The following is a 7,872-nucleotide window of genomic DNA, read 5'->3' as shown; positions in this document are numbered from 1 at the left end:
TGACTTTAAAGAGCATGTTGTCCCATAATGAATCATTGATAGGCAATTCCTGTAAATTCTCAAACTGCATTTTAGACAAGTGATCGGCAATAGAATTTTCTACTCCCTTTTTATCTTTTATTTCTAAGTCAAATTCTTGGAGTAACAAAATCCATCTTATCAATCTAGGTTTAGCATCTTTCTTAGTGAGCAAGTATTTCAAAGCAGCATGATCAGTATATAAACAATCACCTTTGCTCCTACTAAGTAAGATCTAAACTTATCAATAGCAAAAACAATAGCCAAGAGTTCTTTTTCAGTTGTTGCATAATTAAGTTGAGGTCATGTTAGAGTTTTGCTAGCATAAGCAATTGCATGATGCTTTTTATCTTTAGTTTGTCCCAAAACTGCCCCCACAACATAATCACTAGCATCACACATAATTTCAAAGGGTAGCGACCAATCAGAGGGTTGAATGATTGGTGTAGAGATAAGTGCTTTCTTAAGAATGTTAAAAGATTTCAAACATGCATCATCAAATTCAAAGGGAACATCCTTAGCCAAAAGATTTGTAAGTGGTCTAGCAATATGAGAAAAATCTTTTATGAGCGGCGATAGAAACTAGCATGACTAAGAAAATTGTGGATCCCTCTGATATTTATGGGAGGAGGTAACTGTTTAGTTACTTCAATTTTAGCTCTATCTACCTCAATCCCTCGTTCGGACACCAAGTGTCCAAGCACTATTTCTTCTCTAAGCATGAAATGATATTTTTCCCAATTAAGTACTAAGTTCTTTTCTTCACATCTTTGCAAAACCTTATCTAAATTTTCAAGACAATCATCAAAAGTTTTTCCATAAATAGAAAAGTCATCCATGAAAACTTCCATAATTTCTTCAATCATATTAGAAAATATAGACATCATGCATCTTTGAAAAGAAGCTAGAGCATTACATAGTCTAAAAGACATTCTACGATAAGCATAAGTTCCATATTGACATGTAAAGGTGGTTTTGCTTTGGTCATTTGGATGGATCAAAATCTAGTGATAACCTGAATACCCATCAAGGAAATAGAAGAAAGAGTGATTTGCTAGTTGCTCCAACATTTCATCAATGAAGGGCAACGAAAAGTGATCTTTCTTTGTTGCCTTGTTAAGTTTTCGGTAATCTATGTACATCTGCCATCCAATGATAGTTCTTTGGGGGATTAATTCATTCTTTTCATTTTTAGCAACAGTCATGCCTCCTTTTTTAGGCACAACTTGAACAGGGCTAACCCACTCACTATGCGGCACATGATAGATAATCTCAGCGTGTAAGAGTTTTAAAACCTCTTTCTTAACAACGTCTCTCATCGCATTATTAAGCCTACGCTAGGGCTCCCTAGAAGGTATAGAGTTAGGATATATAGGGATGCAATGGGTGCAAAGAGTAGGGCTAATTCCCTTAAGGTCTTGGAGCGAGTAGCCAAAGGCAGAACGATGCTTTTCAAAGATAGATAGCAAGCGTATGGATTCTTCCTGAGAGAGTTCATCACTTATGATCACAGGAGAATCCTGATCATTATTGAGAAAAGCATATCTAAGACTAGAAGGCAGGGGTTTAAGATCAATGGTGAGCTTAGGTGGTTCTAGTAATTCATCTAGAGGTTCAGATTCCATGGGATTTTCATCTTCCTCCTCCATGAAAAACTGGATATTATCTTCAAGGTTGGGTTCGATCAAATAATCAAGAGATGCAACTGTAACATCCCGCCTCTCCGAAGCCGGGCCGGCTTACATCTGACAGCTTTTCTAGGATATAGACTACCCTCACAGACCAACACAGGTCTTTTCTGCACACTTTGTCCTCACTCGTGCGCACCCGGGAAGAACTTCCCGGTCGGTCACCCATCGCTCTAGGCCAAGCACGCTTAACCTTAGAGTTATTTGCAGATGGGCTTCCGAAAAAGAAGTTGCAACTTATTGGTATGAGTATCCTATTAATCCTATTAAGCCCTAGGCTAGGATGTTACATCCTCACCCTCTTAAGAGATCAACGTCCTCATTGATCAATCCCAAGCTAGGAGCGTCCTCTCTTGGCCACGTCCATGTGTCTAGAGCCAGCGCATGTGCCATGTTGTGTGACCACGCCGGATCCACACTAGCCATATGCACCATGCCTGTGCAACTGCGACACACGCACCCGTGAAACCACGAGAGTCGGCTCTGATACCATTCTGTAACGTCCCGCCTCTCCGAAGCTGGGCCCGCTTATATTTGACAGCTTCTCTAGGATATAGACTGCCCTCACAGACCAACACAGGTCTTTTCTGCGCACTTTGTCCTCACTCGTGCGCACCCGGGAAGAACTTCTCGGTCGGTCACCCATCGCTCCAGGCCAAGCACGCTTAACCTCGGAGTTATTTGCAGATGGGCTTCCAAAAAAGAAGTTGCAACTTATTGGTATGAGTATCCTATTAATCCTGTTAAGCCCTGGGCTGGAATATTACAGCAACCTTAACCTCTTCCATTGGGTCTTCCTCGGGAATTAGCTCACTCTCAGCATTTAGAGAATGAGTAATGGGTATAGAAAGTTTAAAGTTTTTCCCAAGTCTTACATTCAACTTCCCCATTTGTCCTTCTTGGATAAGCCTTTCAATTCGTTGTCCTATCAACAGGTCAAATTCCATAATATCATAGATATAACAGCTCAAATGAACTCTAGTTCCTTTGACATGGATAGGGAGGACATACAAAATTTCTAAACTCAGAAGAATGTGTCCTGAAAGACCTTTTAATAACTTTGTTATTGGGTTAATGGCATGTGTTCCAATAAATTAAGAGCAAAGACCCACAACTGGATTGTCAGGGCATCGAAAGGAGGTTTATTAATTTGGCAACCTATAGATATAGAAGGTGAATCTAAATGAATCACATCAGAGGAAAGCCCTGATTCTTCTAACCATTCATTGCTTATAATAGACACTGTCTCTTTCGTAGTCTTTTTAAGGAAAGCTTCCTCAGAATGATCTAAAGGTTCTTCATTGGATGATTTCCTAGACTTCTAGGGTCTCCTCATGGTATGGTAATTCGAGGTATTTCCATATTCATCAAAAAGTTCATCCTCGAATTCAAGCATAAAGTCTAAAATTGAAGTTTCCTCCTTTTCCAATGGTTTAGGGTTTGGGATAGCTGAAGTTGGTGATGAGTTTGGCAAAGGTTCGGGTTCAGCTATCTAGGACTCTTCCTCTAATGGTTTCTCTTCAACTTCCTCAGGGATGTTCTCTAAGATTTTTATAAGAATACTTCTCCCTGCATTGGCAAAGACATGCAAGAACGAGCCTCTTGAGGCTGTATTAAGAACTATCGAGGTTTCCCTATCAAGACTCATATATAAGTGTTGAAGAAAAATAGGGTCTTGAGTGGCAAGGTTAGGGCCAGTATTAATAAGAGTATTAAAGTGTTCCCATGCCATGCCTAGAGATTCTTTTTTCTTTTGTTTAAAAGATAGAACCTCTGAATGAAGTTTAACTACCCTAGTGATGGAAAAGAATTCCAAGCAAAAGTTAGAACATAGGGCTCCCCAATCTCCTTATCAACTCCCTATGGTGAGATTGTACCAACGTTTAGCTTTTCCTATCAAAGAGAAAGGAAAAAGCTTCCATCGTAAGGTTTCATCTGACATGCCTGCAATGCATAGGCATGCACAGGTCTGCTCAAACTCATTTAGGTGGGAATAGGGTTTTTCATCATCTTTGCTCGATAAGGGTTGATCCTGAACCATGTTGACTAAACGTGGGCGTAGCTCATAGCCAGATGTTAGGATAGGCTTTGAAGACTCTATTGGCTGTAGGCTTGCGCTCGTGGGTGCACCATATTGGTAGATAGGGGTGGATTCTAGATCCATGATAAAAAGATAAAGATAAAAGAATAATAATACAAGGAGAAGCTAGGATCGAAGTTAACTCAGCAACTGTTTCCCCAGCAACGGCACTAGAAATGTTTGTTGGTATAAATTAACGCACATAAAATAATCTGTAAGCGCACAGATATTATACCGATGTAGCACTTCACTGGGAGTACCTAGTTTTATATCGAACTCGAGGAAACGTGTGTGAGAATAACAAAATCTAACTTAACCCAACTTCACAATCAAGGCTAGTCAAAGTAAGAATCCGAGAAAGATGGGTTAAGTTAGATTTGGCTATTCTCACACACGTTTTCTCGAGTTCGATATAAAATTGGGTACTCACGGTGAAGTGCTACATCAGTATAATATCCGTACGTTTGCGGATTATTCTGTGTGCATTAATTTATACCAACATTGGTTATTTGTCTAACTCTTTGCTAAGTGTTGTTGTAGAAATTTTTAATAGGCTATTCACCCCCCTCTAGCCATTAGGACCTTTCAAGTGGTATCGAAGCTATGGTCACCTTGATTTGAAGCTTAACAACCTTCGGTGTTAAAATGGCTCAAATCAACAACACCAAGAAGCCACCCTAATTTGATGGCATAAATTGTTAATATTGGAAGTCAAATATGACTACACATATCAAGTTAGTTAATAAAAAGATATAGAAGGTGGTAGAGACCAAGATTGAGGTTGTTGATTCGAAGGCACCCACCACGGCCAAAGAGATATTGCTCCAAAACAATAACATAGCTCTTAGTGCAATTCTTGATACTCTTGATGAGAAGACATTTCAGCAAATCAAGAACATTGAGATGACTCATGAGGCTTGTAAGAAGTTGGAGGAATCATTTGAGGGCACTTAAGCTGTAACACCCTAAAATTTACTTTTCTTCAAAAAGAGTTACATTCATCTAATTATTATTTATGTGTACATTTAAACCTAGGGAAAATACTATTTTTTTAATTGAAATTAACATTCATCATAAGTCTAGAAACATGTTTGTGCATTCATACTGATGCATATTTATTTTTGTGATGCTTGGGTTTGATCAAAATTTCAAAAGGATTTAAATTTGAATTGAATTTGGTTTGAAAATGTGTTTAAGAAGTTAAAAAGGAATTTCTTTTCTTTCCCTCTCCTTTCTCAGTTTTTGGCCCAGTTGGCCCAGTGGCCAAGCCCGCACGGTCCGCTTCCCTCTTCCCTATGGCCCAGCGAGTCAGCCCAGCCAGGCCACAACCCAGTAGGCCAAGCCACGCAGTGCCTTCTCCTCTCTTCCGCCTTGGCCCCGCTGACACAGCGGTTCCGTGCCCTTCTCTCACTGCTAGGCCAAGCCCACACACAACCATCCCTCCCTCTCTCACTATGACTGGCAGAGTGGCCCTGCTTGTCAGGGCCGTCTTCAACCCGAGTCATCCCCAACCAGGACTCTGTCCCGAGTCAGAACCGCCGCTACATCCTGATTTCTTTGGGATTTCTTCCGTGAAGCACATGCCAAGTCTCCCTATAAATCACGAGGACCTATCCATGCTACTGGTTTCCACCTCCATGCCATTTTTTATCAACACCACTGCTACTTTAACCCTAATCCGCTGCCACCACGTTGCTCCGCCCCCTTTGCTTCTTCTCCACCGCCGAGACCTTTCTACCGAACATCTACGTGTGGTAAGGAAGCGGTGAGTACCATCCCTGATCTCCCTTTCTTTCGTAGTTGCTCGCATTGACTTGTAGGAGGAATCCGAGCCACCAAACTTCACCCCATGCCATACCCGTTCATCCTCCATCGCTGCCAAGACCCCAAATGAGTTCGTTGTGCTGCCCTATCTCCTCCCGTGCCCTTCCATTGAACATCCATGGCTGGAGTTGTCATCTAGGTGAACTCCAATGAGGTCCAAGCCCCACCAGCCATGGCACTACTATAGGGAGCTCTACTCCAGCAACCTCAAATCTCCCCTTCCCTCCCAGCCGTCCACGCTCAGATCTATGTCCCATATTAGATCAGGTTAAAACCCGTACCGATTCGGTCTATAATGGACCAGTGGACTCGGTGTACTGTCCCACGCCAGCCGGTTCACTATGAACCCACCTATGCTAATCCATCACGTGGCTCCACGCTGGTGATGACCTAGTCAACCCCGCCGACACCAATAATTTTGTGAAAAGGCCCCTGATTTTCTTTAAAATCAACCCGCAGTCTACTCTCTTATAAGAATATTTCAAATTAAGTCCTTTTTTCTTCCATTTTAAACCCTGTAGTTTATAAAAATAGAACCCACCATCCATAGGGGTAGTTTTATAGGATTGACCTCGTGTTTATAATCAAAATTACATATAGGTCCATTTTAAAAACTACAAAACTGCCACTGACTCTTGTTTTAAGCGTAGAATCTCCGTTTTAACTCTGATTTGAGTGATTCTCGCGTCTGCATGTTTGTAGCATCATGGAGAACAGTTTTAAAACCTTTTTAACTTCTATTTCTATTGTTTTTTGTATTGTTCTAATTAGCTTATATTTGTTTGCTATGCATGTATGGATGGATGCTTGTGTGGTGCTGTTTGATCTCAAGTAGACAGTGAGTTTTGTGTTGGTGATCTGGAGCAACTTTTTGAAGATCAAGACCAGCAGCGATACTTTGAATTAAGGCAAGTATAATATGAGGCTCCTTGTTACCTATTCACTTTAATGCAATCCCAATTCATATGCATATGTTAATGAACCGCTTGGAGTCTATTTACCTTGATATTGATTATCTTGTCCATGATTTACCTATGGGTTTTGCATGTGGGTAAGAAGAGTGTGGCATTTAAGGCCACATCATCCAAGGGCAAGGCAAAGCAAGAATCATTAAGTGAAGATGAAGACTTGAGCTTTGATGAGATGGATGATGAGAAGATGGCTCTCTTTGTCAAGGGATTTGGCAAGTTCATGGTGAAGAAGGGCTAGCATGCTAGAAGGAAGAAGTCTTCATCCTAGAACAATGAAGAGTCAAGAAGGTGCTTCAAGTGTGGAAGCAAGGATCATCTTTGTAACACCCTTGGTGTTACATACCTATTTAACAATAGTTTAAGGCTTAATAAAACCTAATAAATAAGTTTTCTATGCTTGGTGATAAATTCTTGCACGAAATGATACATTACATGTTTGTTTAAATCACCTTTGTGAATAAAGTCAATCTGTGCGATGTCAACCAACTTTGTTTTTGTGCTTCAACATCTCTAAATGAGTTTGTGAACAAAAGTTGTTTAGGGTTCATGTTGGAAAAATATAGAGAAAATGCTTGCCAAAAACCCTAATTGGTGTTAATTACTTGATAGCTTGTTGAAGGCCGAACAAATGAATAATTTATTAATAAACTTTGAAATATGTCCATGTGAAAAACTTAGTACAAGTTATGAACTTTGTGGTGGAGTGCTTGTTGGTGCTTAGTTTGCATGTTTGATTGATTAGTTAAGGCTCTAAAGTTTGAATCAGATTCAATTTTCCTGAGGAGATTGGGAAGTTTCCAAGTGTTGGAAGTTCATTGACGTTCCATGTTCTCCTAATCAGTGTGGCTAATGATCATGATCCATTAACCAAAGTTGGAGAGTGAAACATGTAGAAGATTTTTGTAAGGATGTGGGTCCCATAGCTTGACCAAATGTGGTACAGGTTGCTTCCAAGAGGGGTACTTGGCCACTGCCATCGCTTATGCCTAGCTCTGGACATGTGCATGCACAGCGGTGACGTCCTCATCGTGCTATGCCTCTATGCCTACCCATGCCATGATGCCCCCGCCTCTAGCTTCTTGAGGACGTCAAGCTCACCCTGCTCACTCTCAGCTTCTCCCTCTACTACTAACGCTCGCGCCCTCTCCTTGCTCTATCGCTCATGCCGCTCGCCATGGCCACTGGGGGAGCTCCCACGATTGTCATTGTTCCCCTACCTCTAAGCTCCCTCGCACCCTAGTACGTGCACCACCGCCTGCCAATAGAATATCATCGGTAGTCCTTCGAAGGG

This window comes from Miscanthus floridulus, chromosome 17, assembly GCF_019320115.1.
Source record: "Miscanthus floridulus cultivar M001 chromosome 17, ASM1932011v1, whole genome shotgun sequence".
Taxonomy (NCBI): domain Eukaryota; kingdom Viridiplantae; phylum Streptophyta; class Magnoliopsida; order Poales; family Poaceae; genus Miscanthus; species Miscanthus floridulus.
This window is presented reverse-complemented; position numbering follows the sequence as displayed.